Source organism: Chlorocebus sabaeus, chromosome 8, assembly GCF_047675955.1.
Source record: "Chlorocebus sabaeus isolate Y175 chromosome 8, mChlSab1.0.hap1, whole genome shotgun sequence".
Lineage (NCBI taxonomy): Eukaryota > Metazoa > Chordata > Mammalia > Primates > Cercopithecidae > Chlorocebus > Chlorocebus sabaeus.
The window spans coordinates 96,914,291-96,936,520 of record NC_132911.1 but is presented as its reverse complement, the minus strand read 5'-3'; the positions used below and the strand labels follow the sequence as shown (position 1 = coordinate 96,936,520).

At 37.7% G+C, this 22,230-nt stretch overlaps 1 non-coding gene across 1 annotated transcript in view; it reads left to right on the top strand.

Annotated features, from left to right (window-relative positions):
* Nucleotides 1-298: 298 nt before the first annotated feature.
* LOC103237124 (uncharacterized) overlaps nt 299-22,230 on the top strand; it is a 33,924-nt gene continuing 11,992 nt past the window's right edge. Inside the window, exon 1 of the transcript XR_005241029.2 lies at nt 299-418. This is a non-coding gene — a transcript (uncharacterized protein). The remainder of the gene's footprint in view (nt 419-22,230) is intronic.

Genomic DNA, 22,230 nt, shown 5'->3' with positions numbered 1-22,230 from the left:
TAGTGACACTTCTATAATGGGTTACAGATTGTTGCTGTGGTGTGTACAAAGCTTATTGGATAAATGTCTTTAGGAAAGGAAACGACATTAGTCTCTTAGTGATCAATAGGATAATAAATTGTGCTTTGTTTCTTTACCTGGATTTCATGTTTATCTTTAGAATAAATGTTAGCTTGCTCACTGCTTCTGTGGTTTCAAGGCTTGCAATGTGGTGAAACACAGAATCTTTTTCTTCACAGTTAGCAAATCCTTAGCTTCTCTGCTGGACAAATAGTCATGTGAGTAGAGAGAACATAAAATCAAAGCAACAAGAAGCTAGGGCAGAGGATTTAGAGGGCAAGTAAGCATGGGCCAGGGCTTTGACAGTATTCATCCAGCAGCATGCGAACTCCAAAGAGAGCCAGATCTCCAAAGAGAAGTATCCCGTTTTCTACCCACCAAAAACACCCACATTTTCCCCTCCAAGATGCTCAGGACTCTGTGACATTATTTTGGAGGAACTGTCCCTTTATCACATTGTCAATATTCATAAAATGGCCAGTTTCTGACTACCCAGTACTTAAGAGCAAATACAAGTAACTTTTTAAAATAATAGCAATTAACTATGTTGTCCATTCAGCTCTAACTCAGATGTAATCAGGACTTAAGATTCTGTAAGAGCCCATATGGAAATGTTTGTCATTAGCAAGGGTATAAAAGGAAGAGAGGAGAGTTTTGTTGTTTCTTTTCCTCTTTGCCTTCTTTTATCAGAGTTTCGTTCATTGAAACAATCAGCTTCCTGACATCCTGGAAGATTCAGCCATAAAGAATGGGAAGAAAGGGCCAGACGTGCTGGCTCACGCCTGTAGTCCTAGCACTTTGGGAGGCCGAGGCGGGTGGATCACAAGGTCAGGAGATCGAGACCATCCTGGCTAACATGGTGAAACTCCGTCCCTACTAAAAATACAAAAAACTAGCCAGGTGTGGTGGCAGGTGCCTGTAGTCCCAGATACTTCGGAGGCTGAGGCAAGAGAATGGAGTGAACCCGGGAGGTGGAGCTTACAGTGAACCGAGATCGTGCCACTGCACTCCAGCCTAGGTGGCAGAGCGAGACTCCGTGAAAAAAAGAATGGGAAGAGAGAATGTAAAATAGACCTTTGTAGCTTTTTCTTTTAATTTTCCTCCCTACTGACCCATTCTGAAAGCAAGAGTTATTTATTACATTCTTTGCCCCGCTTTGGTTAGCTGGCAGAAATAGAAGTTTCTCTCCTTTTCCCTTTCGCCCCCTAGTAAATAAAATCTGTCCAACATTGATTGTAAATATAGACAATCATCAACAGATTCTTTGAAATCAAAGTTAAAATTAAACATACTCAGGGGTAGCCAGTAGTCCTCCCAGACGAGAATGTAACATGGAGGCATGGACATTATTTAACAAATATTTATGGTCTTCCTACTATGTGCCAGGCACTCTACTAGCATCTTGAATCAGAATGTAGATATTCAGAAGGAACAATTTCAAACCAGAGAGGAGGACAAATTACAGGATGATTTTAATTTCCCTCACAAATGTTACAAAGAGTATGTCTTTTTAGTAACCGTCCACACAAATGGGTGTGTTGATGAACACGTGCAGATAAGATGTGCATGTCTTTCACTGAGTTGCATTTATATGCCTCGTTATTTCTACATAAATATACCCAGCCTGGCTTTTGTTCATTGCCATTTAGAGTGATGGTGATTAAAGTAAATACAAATGTACAAATAGGAATGCTTTAAAATAATGGTGTAATCATTACTAATTCATTTTATATTTATTGTAGTATTAGTCCTAATGAACCTTCTTGATATTAATGTGGGTGTTACAAGTACTCTAAAATTTTCACTGTGAGTCAGTATTAATTAAATGAATGGTTATTATTACCTGTTTAATGGGCCTAGGAGGGACATTATTTTGGTGTTTATAAAAATCAATAGTAATGCCTTAATAGTAAAAGCTTGTTTTTATTCTTTCATGTTGATTATTGGTACTGCTTAATTAATGTGTGCTTATTGTACAATAATATAGTTAGGCAGATTCCAAGCTCATGATATTCCTGTAAGGTCTTCTTTGCCCACCGAAGACAGGGAAAACCATATTAAAATAGCCCTGAGATGGAGTAAACTTTTTTTGTAACTGTTTGAAATTGATAGCCCATGTGTGGTTTATACAGAATGCTCTCAATTAACCAATTATTAGAACAATCAGCATATTTTCCTGACAGTAAGTTATATGAGGTGATATAAAAGGGCTTGAAAACTATAAATTAGCGTTTTCTTCTACTCTGTATTGATAGAACATTTTACAGTATTCGAAGGCCTTTCACAACCATTGTTCTACTCAAATTATTATTATCACAAACATTCTTTTTGGTAAGAAGCAATGTACTTAGTTGTACAGTGAAGGATTCAGTTAAGAAACTAATTTAGAAATCTTGGTTTTGGGGCTGAATCCATATGACTTTAGGCCATCCTAAGTATTAGTGTTATTATTTATAAAAGGATACCAAAAGTGCGTACCTCATAAATTTATGAAGCACTCACTCAGTAACTGGCATGTCCATCACTTCCCATTTGTGTTAACTCCTACAGTTACTATAGACAGTTAGGTGGGGGATGAGTGAAGCTAGAGCAGGTTATGGACCTATCTAAGTAACATGGTTGTTGGTAACAGAAAAGGGACACGATGGCAGAAATGCAGAAGGGAGCAGAATAACGAAGAAAGTGACAAAACTGGCTGCGGAAACAGCTCCCACAGGCACGTAGGCAGTCAGGAACCAGTTGCAGGAGGGCAGACACTGTGATTTCTACAGGATTCCTTCCTTCCCTGCTGGATGGAGAACAGCAGAGAAGGAAGCACACCCTTGGATCTACTGAAGGCTGGAATACTAAAACTCCAGACCACACAATCTACATGGAGTGAGGAGGCTGTGAGCCAAGCTTTCCAAAGGGTACGTCACATGTGGGAATTTACTGCCCAAAGTGGGACTCACTCTTATCAAATTTTATACACCTGAATTAACTAACGATTTGATTTAGTTCATGAGTTAGCATGAAATACTGGAAGTAAAAAGTAATAATTCTTTAACAGTACTTCTCAAACTGTGTTTTGCATAAAATAGGATTACAATAAATGTCAAAATGTATAAGATATATAATTTTAATGACTAGTTTGTAATAAAAAATTATATTAGTCATGAGTATGTGACTATATACCAAAATTACTATTGTAAAATATTAGAGATTAGTTTTTACTTAATATGAAATACCACATGATGTTTTAAATCTGTACATATACATGACTTTCTAGATTTATATATATCTAGAAATATATATGTATATATGCATACACACATATGTGTGTGTAGATATACATCAGTTTCTAGATATAAAATATTTATTATAGCAATATGTATTACTTCAAAAGCAAAAACCAGACTGATAATTATTTAATAGCATATAAAATGCATTTAATAGAATTTTTACATTAAAATATGAGTTTAAATTTTACCATATTTTGAAAAATTAACCTTTAATTTTTTGGTAAGAAGCAATGTACTTAGTTGTACAGTGAAGGATTCAGTTGAGAAACTAATTTAGAAATTTTCTCTGCTTCCTTCTCTACTGCTCTGCATCCAGCCGGGAAGGAAAGAATCCTGTAGAAATTAATGCATCAAGTATTGTTAAATCTCAATACACATATTAAATAAATACTTCACTAATTTATGTTACTAAGAGTTTCATTACATGGTGACTTACAGTATAATTTAAATTATGGTGCAAATTGAAATATTCTTAATATCTAAGCAGGAAGAATCAAAAGTAAAAGTGGGAAATTTCAAATGGAGAGAAAATTGTAGTTGGTATTGGGTTTTTTCATTTTGTTCTGTAGAGAATACAAGATTTACAACTCATTTAATATTAAATAAAAATAAGAACCAGATGCTTATTCATAAATAAAGCCAGTATTTTAAATAGTGATAAATTACATGTAAATTACATGTAATGGTTTGTTCGCTAGAGTAGCAGTGAAGGGTGAATGGTGGAAGAATAAAAGGGTGGGAAAATAGTGCGAAAGCAGAGAGATAGAAATATGAAAGCTATATTGAGGGACAAAGGAAGTGATGAGAAATGAAGTGTAATTGAAAAGAAGGAAGAAGAAAAAATAAGACATACAGTCATATATTGCTTAATTATGGGGACACATTCTGAGAAATGCATCATTAGGCAATTTTGTAGTTGTGCCAACATCATGGAGTGTACTGACAAACCTTCATGGTACAGGCTACTACACTCCTAGGCTACATGGCATGGCGTATGGCTCCTAGGTTACAAACTGGTATAGCATGTTGCTGTGCTGAATACTGTAGGCAATTGTAACACAATGGGAAGCAAATGTGTACTAAGCATACCTAAACATAGAAAAGGTAAAGTAAAATTAGGATATTAAAGATAAAAATATGGTACACCTGTACAGAGCACTTACTATGAATGGAGCTTGCAGGACTGAGAGTTGCTGTTGGTGAGTGACTGTGAAAGCCTAGGACATAACTATACATTACTGTAGACTTAGTAAACACTATACACTTAGGCAACACTAAATTTATTTTTAAAGACTGGATGTGGTGGCTCATGCCTGTAATCCCAGCACTTTGGAAGGCCGAGGTGAGCAGATCATGAGGTCAAGAAATCAAGACTATCCTGGCCGACATGGTGAAACCCCATCTCTACCAAAAATACAAAAAGTAGCTGGGCGTGGTGGCATGCCTGTAGTCCCAGCTACTAGGGAGGTGAAGGCAAACGAATCTCTTGAACCCAGGAGGTGGAGGTTGCAGTGAACCGAGATCGCACCACTGCACTCCAGCCTGGAGACAGGCGAAGACTGCGTCTCAAAAAAAAAAAAAAAAAAAAAAAAAAAAATCAAAAAAATGATCTCTTCAATAATAAATTAACCTTAGCATAACTTTTTAACTTCATAAACTTAAATTTTAAAAAGCTTTTTGACTCTTTTGTAATAACAGCTTAAAACACGCGTTGTACAGCTGCAAATACTTCCAGTCTTCATATCCTTATTCTATAAACTTTGTTCTATTTTTAATTGTTTTCTTAAATTTTTAAACTTTCTTGTGTTAAAAGTTAACACTGACACACACACGTTAGAATCAGGATCACCAATATCACTGTCTTCTACCTCCACATCTTGTCCCACCGGAAGGTCTTCAGGGGCAATAACATGCATGGAGCTGTCATCTCCGATGATAACAAGGCCTTCTTCTGGAGAAACTCCTGAAGGACCTGCCTGAGGCTCTTTTTGAGGAGGTGTCACTCTTTTCAAAAATACGTCCATGGTGGTTTGCTTGATCTGTTTCTTTTTTTTATCATAGATTTTTGTAATAATGTATTGTGCTGCTATGTGATGACAACTGTGACATCACTAGGCAAGAGGAATTTTTCAGCTCCATTATAAACTTAGGAGACTACTGCCATAGATGTGGTCCATCCTTGACCAAAATGTTGTTGTGGGGCACATGACTGTGTAGAGAAAGCCTGGTATAATGATGTGGGAGATCCTGTGGGGATTCCCAGATTGGGTTTCAGGAATTAAAAACCTGTTACAGAATTTTGTAATAGACATTAGATGGGAAACCTAATTTGTGTAGTTTTTCAACTATTTTTTCATCATTGTTTGCTGTTTAGAATAATGCAAAAAGTTATTCCCTGGGATTGTAGATCACAAAGCACTATTAAACTCATATTATAGGTAGAAAAAAAAAGAAAAAAGAAAAACACCAAAACTGGGACACTGTGAGGTTTTCTGACTAGTACAAGTCCCAGCAATGTTGATAATATTGGCAATTTGTAAAACCACTTTCCCATGACAAAGAAAAAGATAAATGGGGGAAAAGGGGCATCTGTTCAATTGTTAACACAACGATGGTGGCATCTTTCTATATCTTCCAGGTAAGACTAAGATGCTAAAATAATTCTGGTCTCACTCTATTTCCTGAAGTGCTAAATCTCTCTTACACTTTCATGCCACCAATATTACATTTTTCTTTTGATCCTACCATCTCTCTTTTGAAGACAAATGTGGCAAAGAAAGAACTTAAATGTCCATGTAATCAAAATAGCTATGGCTATTTAAAAATAATTGCTTCCCAGGGATATCTGATTCAGTAATTATTGCATTAAGTTCTGGATCAGATATTTGCTCCTTGGGCAGAGTGGGCATGTGATGTTTTAGAAGCATGAATATTGCTATTGATAAACAAAATGTAGTCTGATAGGGTTACATATGAGAACACGCAGTGTCTCTGTAGCCACGTACGGGAGCTGTGATATCCACACTCAGCAACGACGACTCCTGGGCCTTGTGACATTCCTGTTGTTTTCCTCATCCATGTTCAGGGTTACATGATGTAGAGTCAATATCAAAAGTATAAATAAATAAATTGATTAAAAATTATTTTTAAAACCTGGGTAAATCTGCAATCTTCTAGTTCACTGTGAGTTTCTCATTAAATCTGTGTCATAGTCATACTTTAAACCATGTTTGTTCTTGGTTTCCTTGGTTCTGTTTTTTTAATAACGCTTTTATTTTTCCACTGTTCTTCTCAGATGAACAATACCCCTTCCTTTCATACTTGCTACCTGCTTACTATGTTATTTAGAGCAAATTAACAATATGCTCTGAGCTTTTAGGTTTTTTTTTCTTTATGAGTAGGTGTCATGGTATTTGTCTAAAATATTTTTGGTGACTGTTAAATGCATAATCATGTATACTCTTTTGGCCAGGACCTGGCACACAGTAGGTATTCATCCCTATTCCTGGTAGGTAAGTGTTAGTGTGCCTCCTTTGTTTGCATTACTAATGTACTTTTATAACTCATGATGGACAGAAAAGATAACATAGGCTATCACTGCTGCTTCCACCAAGAGCAAATGAAAAGAGGACAGATTCCTCCACTGGGTAGATGCCACAGATACAATAATAAATCATTTAGAGAGATTTGCCTTTTGCAAGGTACTTCCACATTGCTCCTCATGGAGATCTGACACTTGGATCTAATATGTACATGGTCATTCACCATTAATACCTACCCTGAGGCCTCTCTATTGCTGTCAATTGGCACAGTCTGGATTCCATGATGTACATTGTGGATGCTGGATCTTCGATGCAGCCTCTTCAGCAGTTCCTTGGGCTTGAAAGTCTTTGCATCACCTATCTTCCGACAAGTTCTCTGTGTTTTAAATGAGCCAGCTTGGGTGGAATGCCTTTTGGAAGAATTGGCAATTGCAGTGACTCACAGAAATTTTAGAGTTTATTTTTCGTTGTCTTGTTAAGTTTAGCCTAAAGCTGCCTCCTTACATATTTGAAATTTGGCCTAAAGGTTTCTTCTCACATAGTGAACTGTGACCTAACTGGATGTGTAAACAGACTATTACCTGGTTTTGTAACAAGTAGCAGAGTCTCAGCCAATCACAGGCAGTCAACTGTTCCAACTGTGTTCACATAAGGCAAGCACTAAGTTGTACACCTCACTTTTGTTTGCTGTACTTCGCTTTCCTTCTTCTGTCTTAATTGTTATTGGACCATGTGGTAGCCCCAGAGCTACTCTGAATTTATTTTGGTTCTGGGGGCTGCCTGATTTGTTACTAGTTTTTGCTCAATTAAACTCTGTTAATTTTAATTTGTCTTGAGTTTCTTTTCCTAACAGTTTGCATAATAATTTGCCACGTAAAATACTGTTTTGTCTTGTGAATTATTCTTCCTTCATATCAATGAAGTGGCAAGCTGGAGAAAGAATGTCACAATGAAAATCAAATAGTTTATCCACAGCTGAATTACTTGGTCATTGTTTTACAAATACTCTTAAATATAGGATAATGGAGGTACAGAATTTTAGAGTGAGGGAGGCATTAAAAGCCTCGATTTACTCTAGCTGTTGATCCAATGATTGACTCTCCCTCCACCCAATCCAGGTGAAGCAGCAGTCTTGCTAGCATCGTGCTAGTTCAGAAGCAAACATCACTTCAGTGACCCCCTACACTCAGTTGGTCACCGAGAGTTGACTAATTAGCTACTAGATCTTGTGCGACCATCAGGGATAAAATGGTTTCAGGCTATTATATCCAGTTCCTGAAAAATGCCTCTCGTAACTCTCAATTTAAAAATTCATGATAGTACAAAAACAATGAAATCTTATAACATTAGAAACTGAAGCTTACAGTCAGCGATTTATTGGAGTCTGGGAGGAATTTTTTTAGTTACAGAGTTAATTAGTTTCTCTTTCACTTTTCAAGTCTGTTTGAGCTGACTTTCTGAACCTAATCAGTGTCCTTTGGATACTTTACTCTCTGAAATAGAACCAGGTAGTCGAGCAGGTACAATGGAAGGAAGGGCTTCTCCCCACTGTTTGCCTGTCTTCATGATACAGGGTATCCACAAATTATAAGCACTGTATTTGCTCCAGGGTGTTCAGTGACCAGATATGGTGCTTCTTTTTATACAGTCACTCAAAGATCACATTCCTCAATGGGCAATATACTTAAGGCACTGAAGGCAGCGAGAGATACAGACAGTGGGGAGGAAAATGAAGACTGGACCCTGTTATTTGCTATTCTGATGAAGTTTTCATTCCTGTGTACACTATAGGCTATTGTTTTGCCTGTCCAGAATCCAGGTCACCTTTTCGGTAGTACTTTCTCTGCCTTTTCTCCCCCTCAATCAGTTCTCATTCCAGGTAAGGACACAGGGCCTAGGCCTGTTCATTCAAGGCATTCCATTCCTCTGATGTCAGCAATTCACTTAGAGAGGGTCATGTGACCCATCTAAGTAAGCAGGACTTATTTCTAGGACTTAGGTTGGAATCACTGGGAATGAGAAGCCTTCTTTTTCTTAGGGTAGCAAACCTGGCAGGAAGTGAGACTGGAGCTGATTTTGGCCTTTCCGAGAATTGTGAAGAGTGTTTCAGGGAATTAAGCCAACACAGAGGACAGTAGAGTCAGGAGATGGAGAGGCAACTTACCTGGATCTAGCCATGCCTGAAGACTGACCTCGCTTTTCAATTTCTTGAATCAAGCAGTGCCCTTTCATTTAAGTCTGTTGGAAGCCCACTGGCAAACAAAATATTCACGATTGACACGTTATCTTTCTCATCTCAGCTCAAGTATGACTTCCTCAGTGGAGTCTTCTGTGACACAGCCATAGCCTCTTTCCCCTGGTTTGGCCCTGGATAGATCAAGTTCCTCTGTTCTGTGCTCTCATGAAATGGTGTTCATCTCTTTTATCTCACTGTGAGTTTTTTTTTTTTTTTTTTGAGGCGGAGTCTTGCTGTGTCACCCAGGCTGGAGTGCAGTGGTGCGATCTCTGCTTACTGCAAGCTCCGCCTCCTGGGTTCACGCCATTCTCCTGTCTCAGCCTCCTGAGTAGCTGGGACTACAGGCGCCCACCAACATGCCCAGCTAATTTTTTGTACTTTTTTTAGTAGAGATGGGGTTTCACCATGTTAGCCAGAATGGTCTCGGTCTCCTGACTTCATGATCCACCCACCTCGGCCTCCCAAAGTGCTGGGATTACAGGTTTGAGCCACCGCGCCTGGCCCTCACTGTGAGATTTTATATCAATGTATATGATTATTGGGTTAAAATTTATCTTTCCTCTAATAATAATGATAATGACGATGATGGTGATGTAATATGTATTGAGACCTAACCATGTTTCAGGCATTGCTCTAATTGCTTGTACTGAACATAAACTCTTCTCACACTTGAAAACTGAGAAGCCGAAATATAGATGTTCTTACCTCAGACCAATAGGGAAATGCTAATCAACAGTGGAAATTGGATTGGGGCATGGAAAAATAAATAATCAGTTCATTGACAATACGAGATGAGAGAATGGGACTGAGAACCTAAAAGTGGATGTTACGAACACAGGCAAAGACAAATACAAAGTATACATGGGTTTATATGTGTAGAGTCATCCTAAGTCAAGGAGGAATTAAAAATAAATACGAATCAATAGTATGAGACCTTTGGGGAAAAAAAGATTTTGGCTTGAGTAAAATGAAGTATTATTATATCAAAGTCTCAGAGGAAATTACGTCATTATAAATGGATTGTTACAGGAAATAAAAAATAGACTTCTTGTTTTCAACAAGACCGACAAATTCACGGTCTCTATAGAAAAATAACAAAAAAATCGGCCGGGCACAGTGACTCAAGCCTGTAATCCCAGCACTTTGGGAGGCCGAGGCGGGCGGATCACGAGGTCAGGAGATTGAGACCATCCTGGGTAACACGGTGAAACCCTATCTCTACTAAAAAATACAAAACACTAGCCAGGCAAGGTGGCGGTCGCCTGTAGTCCCAGCTACTCGGGAGGCTGAGGCAGGAGAATGGCATGAACCCGGGAGGTGGAGCTTGCAGTGAGCTGAGATCCAGATCCGACCACTGCACTGCAGCCTGGGCCACAGAGCGAGACTCCGTCTCAAACAAAAATAAAATAAAATAAAATAACAAAAAATCATAAGGAGAGATCAGAACTAGATTGTAAAAGTTAGGCTGACATGCAGAATGAAACTTTAAAAGGCAGATGCTTGAAATAACAAAGTAATTATAATAATAAAATAAAACTTAAAAACCATGGAAACCAAAAAGAAAAAATCACAGAATTAAAATCCATATTGGAAACGCAAATGAGCAGAATTGATCTTAGAAAACTGTCTCATTTATGTAACAAATCAACTTGAAAGCCTCTTCCAGGATGATGAGGAGGAACAGGAAGACACTGCAAGCAAGCACTTTTGGCTGGCTGACCAACCCCATCCTTCACCCCCTTTCCCAACCACTGACCAGCTGGGGGTGGCATGTGACCAGTTCTGGCCAGTGAGGCACAAAATTGGTTCCTAGACTACCTCCATGACAAATAAAAAGGCAGAACCTCTCTGGGAGAAGGCCTGCTTCACTTTTTTGCTCTCCCCGCCCCATTTCCTATTTGGAACACAGTTATGATACCTGTAGTTACAGCAACCATTTTAAAACACTATATAAGGTGTGGATTCTCAATGGCTCCACCCTATTTTCCCAGTGTGCAGGTGGATCCCCAGTCTGTTGCACACATGCCCAGAGAAGACTCTGGGAAGTTTCCTCATTTTCACAAAAACATCTGATGTAAACACTTGGGGTGGGTTGGAGACTCTCTAGGGACCCCTGCTTCTTTGCCTCCTGCATCTATCAGCTGCACTGGTCATAACCTGCCAGTCTCCGGACTTCTTGGTGTGTGAAATATACAGCCCTATTTGTTTAATCCGCTCTTTTGCTATATATTCTGTTATTAATGTCTGAACACATTCCTGACTGATAAAGACTAAAAAATTACAAGATAGGAAAGTAGACATGGAAGACAGAGAGGTTTAAGAATACCAGAATTTTCTAATTAAAAACCAGAGGAAACAGAAGAAACAATCAAAATTATGATAGAAGAAAATTTGCCTGACAAAGAAAATATGAGCCAGATGATCTAAACATGCCATCGTGTATCAGCCCAAAAAATAAACACTGATTCACTTCAAGATATAGATGGGAATTTTTTTTTAATTTAAAAAAAGAGAAAAAACTCTACATGAATCAAGTGAGAAAAGCAGATCATCTAAAACATAATAAGCATTAGAAATAGTCTCCAGTACTTCATCTCTGCAAAATCAAATTCCAGAAAAAATGTAGCCATGTCCATAGTCATATTTACAGCTCTGATTTAAATCAAAAACTCAGAGAAATTTTTGCTTGTGAAGACAACAGAAATATATCTAGATAGGTAAAGGCTCAGGAACAAAGGCACCATTTTCATATCATTATCAAAGGAAAATGTTTTTGCAAGATACATCCAACTTATATAAAAAGAATTAAAAAGTAGAAAACTGGGAAAATTGGAATGATAGATAATTCTCAATGAGCCTTTAAATAAACTAAACACGTAGAGTAAGGGTTGGAAAGGTGTACATAGGATTTTAAATAAACAGCCTAAGTAATTTTGAAAATTATTGTTTCAAATCCAGTTTCTTAAGCAGAGTCCCCACTTCCCCTTACAGCGGTTGGCCATATATCTGCCACTCTGGTTATCTTTCCTCTATCAGGAGAATGATTTGAGGAAGAATGTGTCCGTCTAAGGTTTAGTCTCTGGTGCTGCTTTAATTATCTCTTGGTTAACACTGGTTCTCTATCGTTACTCCCATTGTGGCAGGCATCAAAATACCAGCTTTTTGTGTGTGTGTGTTTTTTTTTTTTTTTTTTTTAGCTCAGATATGGATTCTTTGGAGGGCATCCACAATGTATTATCCATGTCTTTCATTTTCTGTATTCTGATTGACATCTGGGGCCTTCCTGAAAGTGGAGAGACCTTCCCTTACACAGTTAGCCAATTCCTAGAGATGATAAGCAACTCCCTGGCTTAGAAACATGCAAACTGCTTAATCCAGAGCCCACACCAAATCATTTCCTTTATGGGGCTCTCACAACCCAGACCACTATCCATCTGCCCTGCTCACACCAAGGCCAGGTACCAGACACTCCAGAGCCCTCTGAAATTATTTAAACTAGTCAGTCCTGCTTACCCTGCTTTGTGTTCCTTTCCACGGAAATTACAATAAAGGCTTTTGCTTGAATTTCCTCCAGCTCCATCTGCCTTCTAACTAACCCTGGTGCTTCCCCATGTGCACCTCACCAACCCTCCCCGCCATGTAGTGGTTATGCTCCCTGTTCCTAGGGAACTGTGAGTATAATAAACCTTTTTCTTCATAGGAGCAATTTACATGTCTTTGTGTCTTACCATGTCTGATTAAAACAAATCCCAGATACTCTGAAAACACATAGGAATCTCCTTACCACATTATGCCCTGATATGGGTGATGCGTTCTCTGGCTGAGCTTTGGCATCCCTCATTTTTTAACCTCTTGTTGATATATGTTAATCCCTACTGGCTTCCCTTTTGTACAGAGTCTAATCACACAAGCACCTGAGCCCCTGTGACAGGCACACTCCACCAAGCCAACTGGCACAAGTGCAAGATTCTCCCTGCGGCAGCCCTTGCTTTCATGCATAGGTAACTTCAGCCAGTCTCGGGCCTTCTGAGCTCACCAGGTCAAAAACAAGCACCCGTCTCTGCACTTGGGGGCACATATCACTCACCAAATGTATTTCCTGGCTCATGGTGGCAACTGCAGGGCTCAGCCAGGCAAGGGGTTTCCTGTCTCCCCTCATGTAGATCCTGCCAGTCTTAAGGCAGTTCTCTTAACTCCTTCTAGTTTGGCTAGAATAAGGGGGAAATGACACAGCTGTTAGGTCCATAATGCCCAAAGTCAATGGCTGTTTTCACTCCCTTTAAATGGAGATGGGTGATAGGGAAGATGAACACTGATCGTTCAATACAAGTTCTGTTAACTTTCAGTAAATGAGCATGGGCTGCCTAGTACTGCTGTTTAGAATGTAATGCTTTTTCCTAATGACCTCAGCTTTGGGGGCCTAAACTACAATTTCAACACATGAGGAAAAATTCCGTCATGCATCCTGTACCCTAACACTGTAAGAAGACTCACCATTGTGGTGGAGTTTAATATAATGAGCCTCTGAGCGATTTGAATCTTAAATAAGCAGTTTCTGCCTTCGTCAGATCCCTAGCACTGGTGATATATTCAGACACTTTTCATTTAAAGGTTCCATGGCATTTTTTCTAAGGTGGATGAATACAATACCAAATAATTTACCTCTCAACAATCACATTAAAATTCACAACACAATTCTTTAATTACCACTTCAATCTAATTCTCTCAAAAGTTTGTCCTAATTGCATTGTTGACATGTACAGATGCAAATAAGATGTTGGTTGTTTCCTTGTAGCAAATGACTGTTTCTAATCTGTACCTATCTATTCTCTTGCTAGAAAGGCTGGTGGGGGTTCACTGAACCACTGAAAGTTGCCTATCACAGATGATATGGCTAAACTCCGAATGCAAAGAGCACATCATCTGCCCTTCCACCTCCATACATACACCTACATGCAGCAAAGAAATGTCCACAGATAAGGCAAGGAATACCAGAATATTCCCTGTGGACAGGCAGGACGGAAGTGCGAATTGGACATTTGTGGAGCAGCAGTTGCCAGAAGGTATGTGAAACAAACAACCCCCAGCTGCTATGCTTTGCTTTTGTAAAAAGATCTTAAGGTTGTTTCACAAACACAGGTGTGAGAAGCAAGAAAGAGAAAGAGAGGCAAAGAGGGGGAGGATGATATATGGTAAACTAGCAGCCACAAATAGCATGGTTACTCTTTTAGGGTAAAAATAGATGCCTTGATATCGTGAGGGGCATCTGCTTCATTCCCCTTAGCTATTTCTATCGATGCCTGAGGAACACACCGCAGCTTGGACAGGTATAGATGTATGTTGGGAACAGGGCAAGGGGTGACTTGGGGTGGGGTCTGGTTAAAATTCATTTTCTTTTTTTTGGCTCGGACCAGCAATGGATGATTTATAATTTGTAAAATTACCTCTCTTTAAAATCATGTTTATATTCCTACAGGGCATGAGTAGGAATAAACATTTATATATGAATTTATATATATGCCCTCGCAGGGCACATATTTGTTACTTAGTTTATTTCACTTGACATATTTTGTCCCTCTGCAAAATATCTTTGTTGTGGAACATTTTTGCAAGTGTGCTATAGTCACAAAACTTGTGAAACTTCTATTTTTCCAATCATTATGTGGACTTGAAATTTACTTTTGCAAGTTGAACTATGTGAATGGCCCAAACAAAATTTTGTTTTGTAGATCAGGAATCAGATCTGGATAAAAGAGATCATAATAATCAGATTTTCTTCTAACTTCCTCCTGAGGAATCTTTGAGTGGTGACACAATTCTGATTCTTTAATACTTCAGTGAATTATTTCTTTCATTAGATGGACATTTTGAAGATTGTTCCACTTATTTTCATTAAAACCTCCTGGAGCAGTCAGGTTTATGGAAATAAAGCTGTTTAATAATTAGGGAAGAAGAAAGTCACTTTGTAAGTGAACAAATTGTCTTGACAAATTTTGGAATAATTCATGTTCTCTCCAAATGTTTTAAAAATTAGGATTGCAAATTGGCATGTTGTCAGCATGTTATTTGTTTATACTGAAGAGGGTCTTCAATACCTCAGATGGTAGAGTTTCAAAAGGACAGAGATTTATTAGCTTCTTCCCCAGTCTATTCTTGGCAGATCTTTGCATTTTTGCATTTTAGTTTGCTGAGCATCTATTCCCCTTTGTATGATAGCATCCCAATTTTCCTTAACAGAAGAACCCACTTTAGAATTGCAGATAAAATATAGGACTCCTAGTTAAATCTGAGTTCAGAAAATTAATAGATAATATGTTAATGTAAATACGTCCCAAATATTGCAGAGGACATACTTATACTAACACATTATTAATTGTTTATCTGAATTAAAGTTTAACTGGGCAACTCTTATCTTCATTTGGTGAATCTGACAATTCTGTCCCTTTTCCACTCTCAGGACATGTGATTCCAGTGCCCCATTCAGCTTTAGGGGCAAGCATGTAACCCAGACTTGCTTAATCGTGTTAAAAACATCCCACAGCCTGGGGTTGTTTTCAGAGTAAAACCCAAAACACCTCCATTTAATTTTTAAGGTTTTCCTTAAAATGGTGTCTTCAACTCCAAATCATATTTCCCTTCTCTACCAGTCCAGCAACTATCCATGCTCACTGCACTTTTTGGCCTGGGCTTCCTATATACCCTCACCCAGCCTTCTCAACTCAGATGGCCTCTGGCCTCCTTCTCTGCTGTGTGCTTTCCTAAGCCCTATATATCCTCTCAGCTATATACATCTATCACCTTTTCTTGACTTCCAAAGCACTTAAAAGTCTATATCTTTCTTTCATTTAGTGACTGATTGTCTTATATTGCCCTGTAACTGCTTTTTTTTTTTTTTTTTTTTTTTGAGATGGAGTTTCGCTCTTGTGGCCCAGGCTGGAGTGCAATGGCGCGGTCTTGGCTCACCGCAACCTCCGCCTCCCAGGTTCAAGCGATTCTCCTGCCTTAGCCTCCTGAGTAGCAGCTGGGATTACAGTCGTCCACCACCATGCCCGGCTAAATTTTTTGTATTTCTAGTAGAGACAGGGTTTCACTGTGGTGGCCAGGCTGGTCTCAGACTCCTGACCTCAGGTGATCCGCCCACCTCGCCCTCCCAAAATGCTGAGATTACAGGCATGAGCCACCACGCCGGGTCTTAATGCTTAATGGCCATGCACCATATTTTCCTAGCCATATTTAAGGTCCAGAATGGCAGGAATGTGTCTAAAAGATGGCAAACGTGAAAAGATAAGAAGTTTAAGGATGACTGACTTCTGATTCTAATAATGAGGGGTTCTGGTTAATTCAAACCAACTGTTCTAGTGAGGACTACTTGAAAACCTGGAGTAAATATTTTCAAAGTTTGGTTTAATAGCTAGTCTAATATTTAAGCAAAGATAGAAAATCTGAAACTCGGAGATGTTAAAGTAAAAAATTGAGAGCTAGAAACTATAATAAAAGGATATATAAGTTTTAAAAAAGAACTAGAGAATTTTAGAAAAATTAAAATGACCTAAATAAAGAATTCAGTTGATGGATTTAATAACACATTTGATGCCACAGAAGAGAGGATTGGTGAACTACTAGATAAATCAGAAGAAAATGTTTAAACTGAAAAATGGAGTAACAGAAGATGGAAATTAGAAAAGAGGGGATATAAAACATAAGAGAATATAGGGAGAAAGTCTAATATGAGTAACCATGGTCCAAGAAAAGAAAGACAGAGAAAATGAAACAGTTGAAATATTTGAAGGGATAATGGCCAAAGCATTTACAAAACTAATACCAAGCTTGATTAAAAATAATTAAAATTTTTATTATCACAAATTACATAGTTGTGTACATAGAAAAAAAGCTACCTTCAATATGAGAATTAATAAATTTAACAAGTTTGCTGGTGATATATCTACATATAAAAATGAATTGTATTTCTACATACCAGTACCAAACATTTGGAAAAATAAAATTTTAAATTCTTAATTTCTGTGATGCTTTACAATAGTATCAAATTATTAAATTTCTAGAGTTAAACACAAAACTCTTTTTAAAATGTGTAAGATCCAAATGTACAAAACTGGCAAAAATTATTAAGCAAATGAGTACCTACATAAGTGGAGGAAAATACCATATTCATGCATTAGAAGACTCATGTTGCATAGATACCATTTTTTCCCAAATTGACCTATAGATTTAATACTTTCACAAAATCTCATTAAGCTTCTTATGTGTGTATATGTAGTTTGTGAAAATTGAGAAACTAATCCTCAATTTGCATATGGATATGCTAAGGGCCAAAAATGGCCAAAGCAATATTGCAGAACAGAGTTAGAAGATCTACATAATCAGATATCAAGAATTGTTATAAAGCTACAATAATTACAACAGCGAGATATTGGTACAGAAAAATAAATAAACCAATATATCAGAATAGAGAGTCCAGAAATACACCTACATATATGAAGACGCTCTACCTTTTGTAAATGATGGCATTGCAGAGTCTTTTAAATATGTCCTGAGACAATTGGATATCTATTTGGAACACCCATTTTACATGGTAGACATCAAAATAAAAATTGTAGATGAATTTTAGATTTAAATGTGAAAGACTAAATAGCAAACCTTCTATGAGTTAATTTAGCAATATATCTTGATTGTCCCAAGACAAAGAACTATTTCTTGAATAATACATAGAACATACTTATTTGAAAATTAATACAGCTAAGAATTAGTGTTTATCACCATTAAGAAAAAACGGAAGAATAGAATAGGATAAGCTATTTGTCACACATAACCAATACAGAGCTGAAAACCGGAATTTTTTTTTCTCAAAACACCTCCTTTTTATTCACTGAATGTTTGTGTCCTTCCCAAATTTATATGTTGAAGTTTTAGTCCCCAGTGTGATAGCATTTGGAGGTGAGATCTTTGGTTCATAATTAGGTTTGGATGAGGTCATGAGTAGGGGGATGAGATGCTTGGATCAGTGTCCATATGAGAAGAAGAGAGCCCAGAGGTTCTCTCTCTGTCTTGTAAGGAAGAGAGGCCTCACTGAACCAGCTGGAACCTTGGTCTTTTACTTTCCAGCCTCCAGAACTGTTGGAAATAAATGTCTGCTATTTAAGCCACCCAGTCTATGGTATTTTGTTATAGTGGTCCAAGCCAATTAACACTATAAACTAATAAGAAAAATACAACCAAGTAGAAAAATGGGGAAGCAGCTGTTACAGGCACTTAACAAAAGAGGGTATACAAAGTGGTTGGCATTTTCTACCAAAGTTCAAGCCGTGTGTACTTAGTGATCCAGTGTTCTATTTCTAGGTATACACTCAGTGGAAATATGTGCACAGGTGCACCATGAGACACATAGAAATATATTCACAGTAGCTATTGGAAATGGCTAAAAACTGAAAGAAATCCAAATATCCATCAGTAATGGATATGTCAATTGTGATATATTTATATATCACATATACCACCGGATGGTATACAGCAAGAAAAATACAAAATTTGGCTACAGCTAAACTATGGATAAAGCATAGTTTGAGTGAAAAATGTCAGACTCAAACTATATATGTGTGTGTACATACACACATGCAAGCATACACACAAACATACACACACACACACACACTCACGCACAGAGAGTTTAAGCATCCCAAATCCCAAAATCTGAAATCAAAATGCTCCAAAATCCAAAACTTTTTGAGTGCCAATATAATGCTTAAAGGAAACGCTCATTGAAGCATTTTGGATTTCAGATTTTCAAATTTGGAATGCCCAACCAATAAGTATAATGCAAATATTCCAAAACTTGCAGAAAATCTGAAATACTTCTGGTCTCAAGCATTTAGGCTAAGATATACTCAACCTGTATATGTGTGTGTGTGTGTAAGGTACATATACAGACATATATAATGATTCTATGTATATCAAGTACAAACACACAGTCTTTAGGAATGAATGCTTCAGTGGTTAAGAGGTAAAGGGGGTCTTGCAATACACATAGATAGTAGCTATCTTGGAGGAGAGTGAGAGGGTAATGATTGAGAGATGACAGCAAGGGGGCTCAGAGGCTCTGGTAATGTTTCATTTTTTGACCTGAGTGATGATTATGAATACATGCCTCTTAAACCTTACATTTAAAATATTTAAAAAGAAGGAAAGGGAGGAGGAAGGAAAGGAGAAAAATTAATGTGAGGAGCAGATGTTGAGAATGGTCTGGTCAGCATTCTCTGGCTTGGAGACCTTAGGCAAATTCCATGATCTCCTTGAACATTGTTTTCCTCACCTTTAAAATGGAAATCATATCACCTTCCTCAAAGAAATTTCATGAGGATTAAAAAATCTTGCATGGAAAGCACTTTATAAAAATATAAAGTAACTTACACATTTTGGGGAAAATAATATATTAATATCTAATGCAACTCTGGAATTATAATAGTCATAAAAATCTTGGGTTTGAGTGGGTCTTCAAAGATTAGAAAACTCTTAGGATAGAATTAACTTAATAGGAAATTATGAATTTAATGTTTTGGTTATAAAGTAGATTTCTTCAAATTTATTTATTCTGTACAAACTAATCCCCACCTCACCCACACCCATTCTTTATTCTGGATGACATTATCATAGTTCATGTAATTTTGTACTCTCCTGAGCTCTTTTATTTGGACTCAAGTAAACCCCCTTGTAGGGATAGATTCAGAAATGTAGCTGAGGACTCAGTGGATGTGGTTATTATGAAACACAGAGCAGAGCCCCTACTGTACCCTGATAGGGTTAGTGCTTCCAGAGAGAAACTCAGAGAATTCCTGAGTTGAGTAAGGGACAGTAGGTCTTCCCAGATCCTTGAATAAACACTCCTCAGATTTTTGCAAGTCTTGGATTACTTTCCAGGTTTCTGAAAAAGTTGATTCTGCCCATTTTTGCCATTGTTCTCATTGTTTTTACAGGGAAGTGGAGTTTCAGAGGCCCTTAATCTGCCATTTTGGCTGATGAATATCTTGTGTCCCCAGATCCTGACATAGCCTCCATTTTCCCTACCCTCATTTCAATAACTTGCCCTTTAAAGATCTTCCACACAACGCTTGACACAGCTATGCTACTTGTTGCTTTATTCAGGTAGACAGAGTTGTTCTATTCAGGTAAGTAGCTGGTAGCCACTTTCTATTGGCACCACTCTCCTCTTTAAAGACCATCACAGCTCTTGCCGATGGTTTTTCTGTTTCCTTGCTCACATCCTGTTTCTTTGATATCATACTCCAAATATTCAGTCTATTTTGGTAAGATTGCATTTCTCAGTCACCCTTATTAAGCCTATTTTGTTGAAATTCCTGTTCAGCTAACCACAGTGCACCTTACCTTTTCATTCCTAAATATCTAATGTCAGTATCTGTATGTGTAACCAAGTCTTGGTGTAGATCACTGTGTTTCTTTAGGCTTTAGCCCTGGTGCTTTTTGTTCTTGCACTATATTCCTCAAAGAGCTCTTTCCTTCCCTAGTGTCAGCTGCCACAACCATACAAAAGATTTATAAATCTCTCCAAGCCTTCTCTGATCTAAACTCAGGTCATATATCTCTAAATGTCTATAAGACATTTCCGCATTTATATATCTCCATTAACCCAAACACAACAACCTAAATGGAACTGCTATGAAACTGGCACATCTACTGTCACATTCAGGAAAGAAAAAAATAGGTTTGACATCCGAAAGGATTTTAAAAGTAATCCAAATAGCACAGTCACTACAAAACAGACCAAAGAAAAGTTTCATTAATAACAAACAGCAAAATTCTCTTAAAATTCCCTTCATTTCTCAAGGGGAATACTTCCAGCTTTTGCCCATTTAGTATGATGCTGGCTGTAGATTCATCATAGATGGCTTTTATTATTTTGAGGTATGTTTCTTCAATACCTGGTTTGTTGAGGGTTTTTGTCATGAAGGGATGTTGGATTTTATCAAATGTTTTTTCAGTGTCTACTGAGATGATCATATGGTTTTTGTTTTTAATTCTGCTTATGTGGTGAATCACATGTATTGATTTGTGTACATTGTACTAACCTTGCATCCCAGGAATAAAGTCCACTTGACCATAATGAATTAATTTTTTTGATGTGCTACTTGACTCTGTTTACTAACATTTTGTTGAGGATTTTTGTGTCTATGTTCACCAGGGCTATTGACTTGCTTTTTTCTTTTTTTTGTTGTGTCTTTGCCAGGTTTTGGTATCAGGATGTTACTGGTTTCATAGAATGAGTTAAGGAGGATTCCCTCCTCCTCAATTATTTGGAATAATTTCAGCAGGATTGGTACCAGCTCTTGTTTGTATATCTGGCAGAATTCGGCTGTGAATCCATCTGGCCCAGGGATTTTTTGGTTAGTAGGTTTTTTATTACTTGTTTCAAAGGTGTTCCCACTTGTAAGCAGGAGCTAAACATTGGGTCCACAGGGACATAAAAATGGGAACAATAGACACTGGGGACTCCAAAAGGAAGACGGCAAGGGCTGAAAAACCTCTACTGGATACTATGTTCACTATTTGGTTCACTATTTGGATGACAGGCTTAATAGTGGCTGAAACCTTAGCATCACACAAACTACAATTTTAACAAATCTGCACATGTACCTCCTGAATTCAAAGTTAAAAAAAAATTAAAAAGTTCCTTCATCCATGTATTATCTGAATCTTTGGAAATCATATGGTGGCTAACCAAATATCCCTCCTTCTCTCAAAACTCTCCCAAACTCTCCCTCAAACACAGCACATACTAGATACTGCTTTTCTTATTACCGCCCTATTCTCACCTCTTGGTCTTATCTATAAATAACTCTGTCCTTTCCAGTATGGATCAATCAGATCAAATTTCTATCTTGTGCCTGTCATCCATTACCCTAATTCTACACAATAAAACTTTAGAAATCAATCAGGCAGAGATGGAGTTCTTCTTGGAGCTTAAAGGAGGAGAAAAAGAATGTGAACCATCACCTAAATATTATTTTTTCTAACATATCATGATATTCCAAACTCAATAAACCTTTCTTATTTCCTTCCTCAAATGGTACCCAGGCACTGGTCT